The sequence below is a fragment of the Neolamprologus multifasciatus genome, chromosome 22 (assembly GCF_963576455.1).
Source record: "Neolamprologus multifasciatus chromosome 22, fNeoMul1.2, whole genome shotgun sequence".
NCBI classification, from domain to species: Eukaryota; Metazoa; Chordata; class Actinopteri; order Cichliformes; family Cichlidae; genus Neolamprologus; species Neolamprologus multifasciatus.
In genome coordinates this window covers 1,948,610-1,962,045 of record NC_140459.1, presented here as the reverse complement: position 1 = coordinate 1,962,045, position 13,436 = coordinate 1,948,610, and positions in this window count along the sequence as shown.

The window sequence follows — 13,436 nt, the reverse complement described above, 5'->3', positions numbered from 1 at the left end:
TGATTTATTTTCAATTTTTTGGTAATAAAAGTAACAAAAATACATATTTACCTCTATAATTGTATAAACAAACACAGTGTAATGTAAAAGCTGGGCTGGTGTGTTTACAGAGGGGCCCAAAGTGTCCATCAAACCGCCAGCAGTCTGAACCAAAAAGACTTTTATATGCTGCATGAGTAATTTTAAGTCTTCTACAGGAAACAAACAAAAAAACAAACGATATTAAATTAAATTTACTTCCAGTACGATGATTTTGTTTCCAGTAAAAACCAGACTTACCTTTTATTCTGTGTGTAGGTAAACATAATCACATTATAAGTTCAAATAAAAACTGCCGTTCAATTACAGAGGAATTACGTCCTGACCTGCAGTCGAATCATGAAGCGTTACCGAATCCTGATCCGGTGAAGTCACGTGACCGCTCTGCGCGGACGGAGGAAAACGGTTTGAGCAGAGAAATGTCGGCGGCCTTGAAACGGTCGAGGCCTGATGCAGGGAGGCGTCTCCCGCCTGCTTAGCATTTCCACCGCGCTCATTGTGGATGTTCTCCACGTCGCAGAGCCCATCCCAGGCAAGCTGTAATATCTGGTCGGTATTCTCAAAGGATATCACGGCGCTGGTGTTAATTTAAGATAAGCTCTGCCTTTGGAATCACAATGAGAATGAAGGGGGCTGTAAAAATAAAAATTAAACCTGAATAAGAATAAAGGTGAGGAATCACATTTCGGCCTGATAGCGGCGCGCAGCGGATTGAAAGCTGCCGTGGCCTCGGAGCGCTCGCCATGTCGAAGTGTGTAGCTCCTCTAATGAAGTGTGCAGTTTGTGTGCCTAAATATTCATACCGTGTTTGGCTTTCCAGCTCGTGTTTTCAGCAGATAAATCGAAGACACGAACGTTTCTACAGAAAAGACTTTTTCGTGTCTGATGCTGCGTTTAGGCCCCGTGGGAAACCGGTTAAATATGAAGTCTCTACTTGAAACGCCGGTGTTACCGGCTTCCCAGCAGTAAATACGGCTTGAAAATCAACCTTGAAAAAAATTATTGTATCGCTTCATGCAAAAGAAAGATTGTTATCATATGTACTGTTTATTGTATGTTAATATTAAAGTGTCACAGGTGAGTGGTGTGTCAGATTAGAGGCGGTAATGAGCGCAGGACTTGGCGTCATAAACCATCTGAGCCCGTGAAAGGCTCGTTCGCTGGAATGACTGAAGCGCACTGCTGCTGCGGTTCAGCAGACGCTTCCTCGGTATTAACTTTTTGCACTTGTGCAGATGAGCTAAAGCATGTCCTCATTATAAACATAAAACAAACAGGCGCTGTTGCGTCTCTTTGGAATATATTTTCTCTGTTATGTAAATTTTTGTTGCTGGGGAAAATGTTACAGTACAGCACAAACTGACTCATGAACCGCCTGAAGCTGTTTGATCACTGCAAAACGTCTTCCTGTCAGCTGTATTTGCATACCACCACTTCACACAACGGTCACCTCAAGGTGGTTGGATGAAGATCTGATTGGGCAGAAATCCCAACAGTCAGGTGATTCCTGACTGGTAACAGTGGGGAGGAAGAACTCCTTTTTAACTTCAGCAGAACTAGGCTCTGCGACCGGATCGAGGGTGAATGAGAAGAGTGAAGGCTATAAGGAGACGCCGTATAAACAGCCAGTGCATCATGGGAAAGCCCCAGAGCCCTGGTCCTGTAACAGGGAGGATTCAGGGTCACCTGGTCCAGCCCTAACTATATGCTTTAGCAAAAAGGAAAGTTTTAAGCCTAATCTTAAAAGTAGAGATAGTGTCTGTCTCCTGAATCCAAACTGGAAGCTGGTTCCACAGAAGAGGGGCCTGAAAACTGAAGGCTCTGCCTCCCATTCTACTTTTAAATACTCTAGGAACAACAAGTAGGCCTGCAGAGCGAGAGCGAAGTGCTCTGATAGGGTGATATGGTACTACAAGGTCATTAAGATAAGATGGGGCCTGATTATTTAAGACCTTGTATGTGAGGAGCAGGATTTTGAATTCTGGATTTAACAGGAAGCCAAAACAGGAGAAATCTGCTCTCTTTCTATTTCCTAATGAAAGGCTGATGAGGAATTATGTAAGTAAGGTGTCCTGTGTTTGCTGCACATCACTCTGAGACAGGAAGTTACTGATTCTGACGACCAGATGAACAAAAGCAGTTGTACGTGTTTAACGTGTGATTTTAGGAAATATCCGCGTCATAAATGACCTCACAGAGTCCTCACACTCTGATAGCCGCCCATTCCAAGCATCTGGGTATCTGCAGAGTTTTAAGCAAAAGCGTTACTTTAGTCTGAGTGAACATGAATGCATTTAAACAGGAGTCAGAGGTGCGCTCTTTAACATCCACAGAGTCACTGGCGACTCATTAAGGGTGGCTTTTGTTTCAGCCACAGGCTACAGAGGAAAATATTCAGAAATGAGATGTTTCTGTCAAAGCAGAGGTGCTACATCCAGATCCAGGTGCATGTCTCCTGGGAAGAAGTGCTCTGGGCACGCCCTGCCAGGAGGCAACCCCGGGCCCGGCCCAGGAAACGCCAGAGAAAGTCCTACGTGCGAATACGACAGAGTCCTCACAGACTCTGAGGAGGTGATGGAGGTCTGGGTATCTCTGCTTCAGCTGCTGCAGCTACAACCTGACCTGGATGGGGAGAAGATGGATGAAGGAGTGAATGACGGCCGAGCCGGACCCCTGATGGTGTTGTGTATCTGTGTTCAGGTTTATCAGCATCTGTTAAAGAAATGAAATATTCAACAAGATATTTGTAAAAGTGACTAAAGTAAAATATTAAAGTCTCAAAATAGAGGCGTGAAGAAAGATGTGTGTTAGTTTCCATTCAGATTTTATTTTTTATTCTGTCTTTACAGGTAAAGTGGGCTGCTCGAGCTACCCCCCCGCCCCCCGCCACGAAACCTGCCGAGGGAGCGTGGACTCCAGAGGCCTCGCTTCCTTCAGCTTCCCCCGACGAGGCCGCTCAGCAGCCGGGTGTGATTGTACTCTGCAGCTCCCAGGTGTGATCGAGTGTAAGTGTGTGAATGTGAATCGAGGTGTTGTTGAGAAACAGAACACGAGCTCGGAAAAGCTTCCCGGCATGAATTTAAAAAATCCAAAGAGCGAGGAAAAGCTCCAGCGAGGTCTCCTGTGAGAAGTCTCTGTCTACATTCCCAGCTAGACTCCAGGGATTTAAAGCGGCTTGTGTGTCTTTGAAAATGTTCCAGCGCTGCCCCAGATGTGCCGCGATGTACAGCGAGCATCACATGAGTCCTGAAGTCCTGTAAATATAAAGTGAGTTGGCACCTCACCGGCCAGGAAAACCAAGGCTTGGCGGGAACGCCGTTACGTAATGCGCCCGTCTTCGCTGGCTGCTCTGCGACGCGGACGCGAGCATGACGTCAGCAGCACATGACGTCAGATTCTCAGAAAGTCTTATGCAATTCGTCATTGTGTAATTTAGCCTTTTAACGCTACCGTCCGCCTGTAATTGGCTGCTGCGTCCTGCTCGTATCGTAAGGCCTTCGTCCCAGCGGCCGCCGGCCTCCGTGAGATATTTTACAGCTGCAAAAATCCGTTTTTTATTTCAGTTGAACCTGAATCCAAAGGGCAAACATGAGTCCACATACGAATCACGGCAGCTTGATTTGTTTTTGAAATTCCTCCACAGACACTGAAAGAGTCATTTGTACTCGAGAAGCCGAGCGCGGCGCCGTGTGGCTGTGAAGCGGGAATAAAAACGCAGTCAAAGGTAGGTGTTGATCTCTCCGCTCTTATTAGCAGGGACGGAGCCCCCTCCTCGGCTCCCAGTCGGTCCACACTCTGTGCAGAATAACAATCAGACGCTTTATTGATCCTTGTGCAGAAAATCTTTTTGGGCATCTTCCACACGGAGGTCAGAGGTCAGCCTCGGCAGCCACAGAGCCGGTAAAGATTTGGCCGGCTGTATTTTGCACGATTGCTGCATCTTAATTCACAGCAGGATCCTCGGGAAGTCGCTGCACACACGAGTGCAACCTTTACACGACCCGGACTCTTTCACACGCCGAAACCCACAGGTGTGTTTATCAGGTTCCAGGTAAATATACAGCCCTTAACAACCATCTAATACTGCGCAGGTCACCGTGCCAACAGCTCCGACCTATCAGGCTGCACTAAACATCTGTGAGCGGCAGAGCCTCGATTCAGTAACGATGCTCAATCGAACTGAGATCTCAGGAACTTCAAGTCTGCAAGTCTCAAACTCCTCTGAAGTCTAACCTGAGAAGGTTACGGAGGATCAGAGTTAACCCTAAACCTAATTTAACCCCTGATCCCGGGGTGTGATTTGTTTTAGCTGCATGCTGGGAAGCCAAAAGGACACACTAAGATGTGACATTTCAAAGTCTCACACTCACAGGACATTTTATTGGGTAATACTAATAGATTTTATTTATAGGCACCTTTCAAGACACCCCAAGATGTCTAAACTAAATGTCAAAATCACAGTGTGCATAAAACGAGAAAACAGCACAGAATTAAAAAGTCAGCAACACAAAATCAAATCAGCTGATCTTAAAAAGAATCACTTGCTAGGATAAACCTGACCAGGACCGGGTCTGACCCGTTATCCTTCAGAACGTCTCCTCTTCATGGCGCAGACTTAACAAGGTGTAGGAAACATCAGAGGTTTAGTTCCATGTTGACACGACAGCGTCACACAGCTGCTACAGATGTGTCTGCTGCATCCATGTTGAACCCACATCCCAACGGTGCTCTGAGGGGCTGAGATCTGTGACCATGGAGCATCGTGTTCAGTTTGAGATGATTTCACAGTCAGAGCAGCCGATATTCTTGCAGTCTTCTGTTGTCCAGCTTTGCCTCAGTTTCCTGTCTGAGCTGACAGGACGGGCACTTGGAGCGTCTTCTGCTACTGAAGCACGTGGTGGTGCATTCAGGTGGTGTTGATCATGTCTATATCCACTGAGCTGCTGCTGTCATCAAATACTTGCTTGAGCAGTTGAGCCATTACTCTAACTGTAATCCGATTACTTTTTTAAAGTAGCGAGTAAAGTAAGGGATTACTATTGCAAAAACAGTAATTTGATTACCGCTACTTTCCCGTAGGAACGCTGCGTTACTGCGTTACTAAAACCGTGATTTTTTTGCGAGAATGTCTCATGACAGTGACGTAAGCGAGTGCGACGTTCGTGACAACAGCTGTGTGCAGATCAACAATGGCTCATATATCGAGTGCAGAGAGAGTATGAGCGTGCAGCGTTTAAAGCGTGGAAGTACTGACCTTACTTTGAGTTTGATTCCATAAAAAGTGACAAAAACATTAGTGTCCGTTGTGCGTGGGAAGAAAACTTCTTTTTACAGCGAAAAAACCCTAAACTTCCGAGCAAGCACCGAGTAGCTACGACGTAATGGGAAACTCACAGAGAAACTCGCGGATTCTTCCACTGACCGCTGCACACCTGCACCAGGGTAACCCTCCGCCTACCCCACTCCTGCTTTACAGGTGAAAATAGAGCAACAGGACCGCTAGTCTTTGACTTTATTTATTTTCTGCTGTGTTTTACTTGCATCTATTTGAAAGACTGAGTGTAAACACAAAATATTTTATTTTATGTGCTGGAATGTGCAGAAAATAGGTTTAAATGTTAAACTAATTTCTTCCAGTCAGAGAATGTTGCAGATAATTAAATGTTTGCTTGATGCATAAAGTTAAAAGATTAAAACTAATAAAACAAGTTTTAAAAAGAGACTTTTCCATTTGATTACATTTTGTATGATGATTATGCAGAAAAAGTAGAATTGGGCTGAAAGATCTATCACTTTATCACCTATTCAGGTTGTAAATCGTGTTTTTAAAAAGTAACTAAGTAACTAAGTATTTAATTACTTTTGAAAATAAGTAATCAGTAAAGTAGCTGGATTACTTTTATGGGGAAGTAATCAGTAATTAGTTACTGATTACTTTTTTCAAGTAACTTGACCAACACTGGTGGTTAGAAGGTAAGAATGATCCCTGCGTGAGGAGGTCTTGAGCTCCTCGTCCTGCTCCTCAGCCCTCTGAGGTCGAGCCTGTCACTCTGAAACCAAACCTTACATGGTGATAATAAAAGATCAAAATCTTTGACGCGTGTTCCTCAGAATTACTGACAATATTTTTGTCCCCTGATTGCAGAGAGAAAAATATCGTGACGGTTTAGTGTTAGGAGGGGGAGAGTTTGAACAGAGTGCCCTGTGGCCATCAGGGAGCGCTGCTCACATGATTGGATGAATGTGGTCAGCGATGTTCAGGTAGGTGACACAGATGCCAGGACTCAGCTGCCTCTGCCAGCTCGCCATCACGTTGCCACCTCCTCACCAGGAAATCGATGCTGAAGCACTCGGCTGTCAGCATGATGTCGGCGTGATGACATGAATCAACCCACCAGGTCACCTTCTTCACAGTTCAGTTCCAACACTTTGGTGTTTTCTTCCACGGGCCTGGACCACACGGGCCAACCCTCGTCCCTGTCCATTTTTTAAGATACAGGTTAATGTAAGACGGCAGGTAAGCAGCTGGTGGTGCCTACACCTGACCACCACGTGAAAAAGTCCCAAAGGCTGTGGCTTAGACGGCCGATCGGGGCATTGAGTAATTGGAGGGTCGGAGGTTTGATGCCTCGCTGCTCCAGCCTGCACAGTGTTGTCGGGGAAGATGCTGAACTCAGGAGTTGTTCCTAATGTGCTCGTGAACGAGACCTGTTCATGCACAGTATGATATGATTTATCTATTTGCCAGTTGAGACACGAACTCTTAGACGTCCGACTCCAAACTTTATAGATGTTTTAGGTCTGGGGCGTTGTCTCTCCTGGAGCGTGTCTCGGTGTCTCTGAATGCGGACGTTCAGGATTTTTAAAAATGCAGCGAGAACAGTCGTGCAGCGTTACTCGGTCTCTTTAAACCAGAATTTAACTCGGACTGCGCTCACCTGTCAAACAGATTTTAAACAGTACACTCGGCGCATGCAGATTAGGGTACAATAATAGCATCCTCATGCTCATCATCTGGTTATCTGCACAGCTGGAAGCCGACCCTCCGAGCGTTAGTGGCATCGCGGGTCACCGTGCTCTCCGAGTTTCCAGTTTCAGCCCCATTCAGCTGTTTGAAGACACACTGGAGGCTTGAAAAGCTTTTTGTGCAGCACGTACCTCAGTATAAAGATTTCTTTTTCTTTATACAACGCTGGTCTCTCTCCCTTTGAGCTTCTTCCTGCTGTTCAACCACGGAGCATCACAGTTTGTACAAAATGATGAAACACACGTCACAAAAGAACAGAGTTACGATTTGATATGAAAAGAAACAAACAGGCAGAGAAAAGGCCGCAGAAATAGTCGGGGAGAAATTGAAGCTGAAAAATTCATGTCTGCTCCTCGCCGTCTTCGCCAGATGGAACTTCATTTTAAAGTTTAGGGTCAAGAGCGCTGCTCATACATTCGGCTCGCATCGAATTCCTCACTTAAGATGCTGCTTCTGAGTATATAAGTCGTTTCTTATCTGGAGCAGCCAAGTTTCTCGACTGCCTCGCTTTTCTTGGACGGGCAATCGAGGGCGTGCGATATGAGAAATTTAATGAGAAGTCGAACGGGCGTGTGAATCACGCTTTAATGGGCGGCTGCTCGTCAACAGAGAGGCCGTTTCTCCTATCAGACGAGATGTGGGGCCTCGCCAGAGAACCCGCGATGAGCCATCCTGCGGCACGTTATTATTTTTTAACCTTTGCGCGCAGCAGGTTTGTGAACCGCAGCCAACATTCACACCGCTCCACACTGGGAGCCTCCCATTACAACCACGGCTTCATACTGGGAGCTGGCCATTATAACCACAGCTTAACCAGGTCAGCACTAAGCAGATCCGCTGGAGCAGCGGTTAGAGGATGAATCCCCGCTCGGAGTTTAACCCATCATAAATCTTGCATCAGGAGAGTTACCGAGAGCTCGTCTGACACATAAAACAAAGCAGGTTTAATTTTGTTGTTTTCAGATCGAGAAGATGCTGATCGTCGCTCGGCAACAAAGTTACTGAGGCTGTGCTGCAAATCAGAGACCGGAAACACAGATTCATCAGTCTGGAGAATAATCTTAGATTAATTCATTCATAGTTTTTCCTTTTTGTTAAATTCAAGTACATGAGGATATTTAAAGATGTCACCTTGAGAGAATCAGGACAGAATTTCTGACACCTGACCGACAACTCATTTGGAAATTACAGACTGACAAAGAGGTCCTGATTCCCTTTTTTCTGGGACAATTTGTGTCCTCCTCAGTGGATCATTATGAACGTAATTATTCACCCATTTTTAAAACCGCCTCATCCTGTTCGGGGTTAGGGCTCGAATCAGGCGGGATACACCTGAACAGGTCACCAGGCCGTCACAGGGCTAACGCAGAGTAGCAGGAAACTGTATTCACACTCACAGCCAATCAGAATCATCGGTTTACCAGATGAGTTAAACCAGGTAAAGCTGTACCAGCACAGGTAGATCCAAAGCAGCCGGTTGGTGGATGTGGATCACGTCTTGCTGCCAATCATGAAGCTGTCTGACGATCGGACACGGAGGAGCTCCGTGATAAAGAACCGTCTGCAGCCGAAACATAGTCCGATAACTCAAACACCTCCAGGCCCCGCCCTCGAGCTCACACTTAGTTATAGAGGAAAGAAAACGGCATTTAAAACACGCGCACAGGTGAGGGTTGGGGTCATTTCCTGTTTCTATCACTGAGATGCCACAGGGGGCGGGACTTTGGTGCAAAGGCCCGGCTGTTGGCGGTGATGCGCGGAGGATTTTCTTTGTTGTTTTTATTACAAATGCTGAGACATGCGTGTTTGTGGAGGTGTTTTAAGGTGGTGCCGGCAGATGCTTTCTCAGAGACTCCATGATGGGTGGAGGTTCATCAGTGTCTCTCTTGCACCGGTCAGGCCCATTTTTCTGTTAGTTGCTTCTTTTTGAAACATCAGTGGTTTACGATATGGAGGTAGCTTCCTACTCTGAAAGCGCCCAGCGATCCGGCAACTGCTCACTTCCTCGCTCTGTGACCTCAGAACGAACTGTGCCGATCAGTTTATGGGGTCAGCCACCCACGTCAAGTCTTATTTAATAAACGTAAAACGGGTGATAAAGCAGGGAATGTGATTGAGAAGTCTCCGGGACGTAACACCAAGCTGGAGACGGGCAAAGATGGGACTGAAGTAACCAATGATTGGGTGCAGCTGCTGATTCCTGATGGAATAATGTGGGGAAGTCCATGGATGGGCCAGAGGTCGTTAAACGTTATTGTTGGCGTTATTGTTCGAAGGGTTTGATGCCACTAACGAATCACGGTGTGAGTTTGTAACGTCGGGTTGCATTTAGTGGTTGAGAGGAGGCGGCACTTAGCAGGGTAGCCAAAAGAATGCACACTCACACTGGCATTGGGAAGTCCACAGCGTGTTCTTTAATATACCTTCTCTTCATCAGCCATATAAGCCCGGTTGAACGGCTGCAGCTTAACAAACATAGAGCGCAGTGTTCGTACAACCCATAACGTTGCAAACAAAGGTGTCTGGAGAGGTAAAACATAAAATCCGTCCCTTCTCATGCACTAGCGATCACAATCACAGAGAGGGTCAGTGGCCCATACGGATGACAACATTAACCCTCGACTTGGGTTGTCTTAAAGAGACACCACACCATTGTGACTGTTACAAGTTCCATAGAATGAGAGATCAGGAAGTTGTAGAGCGACCCAGTTTGGATTTGTTTCTCCTGTCGCTAAAAATCCCACTCAGCCTCCGCCCTGAAGCCCCGCCCCCTCTGCCGTGTTTGTGCAGGTTTACCTGAACTCCCGACACGTCAATCATCCCAAAGGTATCAAAGGAGCGTTTTCACCCACAAACCTCTCCACACTTCTCCCTGGTGTCAGCACCCACATGGGAGCAGAGTGTTGCTGCATCTACGTCGCCGCACACACACGCACACATGCACATGCACACGCACACACACACAAGGCCCTGTGTTAAATGGAGCAATTCACAGGAAAATCTCCGGCTCGGTGAGGGGAAAACACACACACACTTTGCATGAATACGGAGCTAAAAGGCAGAACGAAAAAACCCACTCATACAGTGGAAGCACTTAGGCGAACACACACACGCGCACACACACACACACAGCTTTGGGGGCACGACAGCTTTCATTCCCGACTGCAGCTCCATATCTCACGGAAACGTGATTTCACACTGAACTTTTCAACCTATTCTTTCAGGAGACGAAGAAAGACGGAGGAAGAGCGCGAGCAGATAAAAACACCTCTGAACACATCAGTATTTTTGGCAGCTGGTGAGTGAGGCGACGTGGAAACACCCCCACCCTCCCCAAAACCCCTCCGCTCGCCCACACCGCCCCTCCCCCCCAACAGCAACCCGATCTGTTTTTAAACTCCATCCATGACCTGACGGTGTCGGAGAATCTGTCTTTACCAGATGAAGGAACTTAATCATTTTTAAACTACGCTCTACTTTCTTTTGCTTCATCTGCTAAAAAGATGCTGAATTTTGCTGCTGATTTTTTTTTAAAGACGCACGTGTACGTTAAAATTTTAACTGCACTCAGTAAAAAAAAAACATTTAAGCGCTTATAATGTTTCCTCAGATTTAATAGTGCACCCCTGGACAAATGATTTTTTCCTTCACGTCTTGTGGCAAATTTTTTATTATTTCCCCCAATTAACCCAAACATACTCGACTAGAATTTAAAAGCACAAATGGACAAATTTCCTTTGGACTGATGATGGGACTGAAAAGGTTAAAAAGCCCTGCAATTTTCCACAATGTGCCGGCTTCATGCTTTTACACTTAGTCTTCCAGTTGCTCCCCGGGGAGACTCGTAGCAAATACTGAAAAATACACCAATCTTGTAATAGTCCATTTTATCGCATACACACAATGAACATAGCCCCCTTCATGTTACCCGCAGTGAAGTCCTGCTCTGGAGCCTCGAGCAGAGCGTCCTCACCAGGAGTTTAAAACCATACGTTAGCCGTGGTGCCTCAACTTCAAGCCTCACAGGTGAGTTAGAGAGAGGTTCACCCTGAACGTGATGACGGTCAGAGATCTGCTTTCTCACCTGGAGCTCCAACAGGTAGTGATGGGATTTCCGGCTCTTTTTAGAGAACCGGCTCTTCAGGTTGTTTTGTTGCTTTAATTAATTTATTATTAACAATAATATAAAATTATGCACAAAAGGAATGTTTCTGCTTCCTGGCTTGTGTAGCGTACGTGCTTTGAGTTTTTATGTGCTTCTGAGTTTTTACGTGTTTTGGAGTTTTTACGTGCTTTGTTTCTCGGGGCCACCATAAATATACTTTTATTTATTCACTCCACATAAAATGAAATAAATAAATCATATAATACAAAAACCAACTATTTAAATTTTCAGCTTTTTCCTTTTAAACCAATTTAAAGTGAAACAACACAAAACACTGCAAACGACTACACAATTAAATATAAATTAAAATATGAAAACAAAAAGAAGATGCACATTCTCTGTCATATGGGCCTGCATGAATAAACCTTCTGAATCCTTTATCATCCGCAACTGAAATTGTTGTGTGTGGATGATTACTATACCTTTCTAATGTTATGTTGTTGTCCCTGGCTCTCTGTCTCTCTCTCTCCCTCCCGCTCTGTTCCTGTGCTACTGCGAGTGCAACTACCGCCCCTCCCCCCTCATCCCAGCGTAAAGGCTCGCGTGAGGAGTGAGGCGGGAAAAAAGTGTGAGAGAGAGAAAGAAAAAAACACGGCTCACAATAAGGAGCCGGCTCGCGTCGTTCACGTCAAAGACCCGGCTCTAAGAGCCATTTCGTTCGCGACCGACCCATCACTACCAACAGGCGACAGTCCCCTGCGTACCTGAAGGGCTCTGTCAGGTTTTGGTAAAGCTCGCTATGCCGCGTGAAAATGGTAAAAGAAACGCTGTCGGCACGAGACGCTCTGAGCTCTGAACTTCTTGATCACCGGTTACCTGTTTAGGGTTCAGTTAGTTTTCACTGTATGTGGACTCTCTCGCTGTTTGGAAAAACCAAATGGATGAAACAGATAAGAGAGTAACTCCCAGTGTGAGAACGATTCTTGTTCAGGCTGAAATGTGGGCTAACGGTAATGTTGGTGAGCTGGATGTTTAAGGTTAAAACGTCTCCATTCCCATCATCCTTCTGGGTTGTTTTTCAGTTTTTAGTTGAATCTGATATCAGGAGTCTCTGTTTTGTTCTGGTTTTTTAAGGTGGTTTTCTGTTTTCGTGCTGGTTTTGAACCTTTGGAGATGACGAGGTGGGTCAACGACTCTCAGGATCGTCAACAACGCAAACAAGTCCAGCTGCCTTCAAACTTCAGGCTAGTTTTACTTCCTGTTTTCCCCTGATTGTTCTCACCTGTGTCAGTCGACCTCACCTGGGTCTCGTCATTTCGCTGTCCCCTCCTCTTTGCCGTGTTGTCTCTGTTACCTTGTTTGGTCCTCAGCGGGTAGCGCGTCACCTCAGCCACGTTTCTGCTCACATGAAGAACCACGTCCCATTTTTCTGTGTTTAAACACTTCAACAGTGTCGAACACTTAAAAATTCAAGAGCAACTCTCCTCTGCTTCGTGACTTGATGATTAATGTAGGGTCTGCTGAGGCTTTGATTTTGTATCATATAATAAAATATGATTATCTGTAAAGAAATAAGAGCAGAAAGTGTGAAAATCAGACAGTTTAGGACGTTCGTTTGATTAACAAAATGTTTTTTTGTTATTAGAATTTTTTATTGTCTCCTAACGTTGCACACCATCTGGCTCCAGCCAAACTTTTTGGTTTCCAGCTGACAGTGTGGGTGCGTTTGGGAAGAAATAAACGAGATAAATTTATGTTTTTGATGCCGCTTTTTGTTTTTTCATTTGCTGCAGGAGAGTTTTGTTCTTCCTCCGCTGAGAGAAAAAGAAGAAACAACAGCTGGAAGAGAGCAGAGAGGACACGCTCGCGTTCTGTCGCACGTTCACATTAACTGTCGTCTACATATTTACACATTTTCCCCTCTTCACACACACACACACACTCGCACACAGAGTCACACTTTGCATTTGTTTCACACACATATTCACACATTTCTCATTTTCACATTCTTCTTCTTTTTGCCCACACACACATTAACGCTTCCATTTTTCTCAATCTCACAACATGAACACACACTTACTCGCTTACTCTCACTCTCACTCACACACACAGACACACACACACTCTTGTCAGATGCCGGGATGTCCCGGGGGGGAGGAGGTTTGTGAATGTCTCTCTCCCTCCCTCGTCTTCTTCGTCTTCCTCCCCCACGAAGCTGGACATGCATGTTGTCTGTGTGTGAGGAGCTTTGAAAGCTGGATTTCT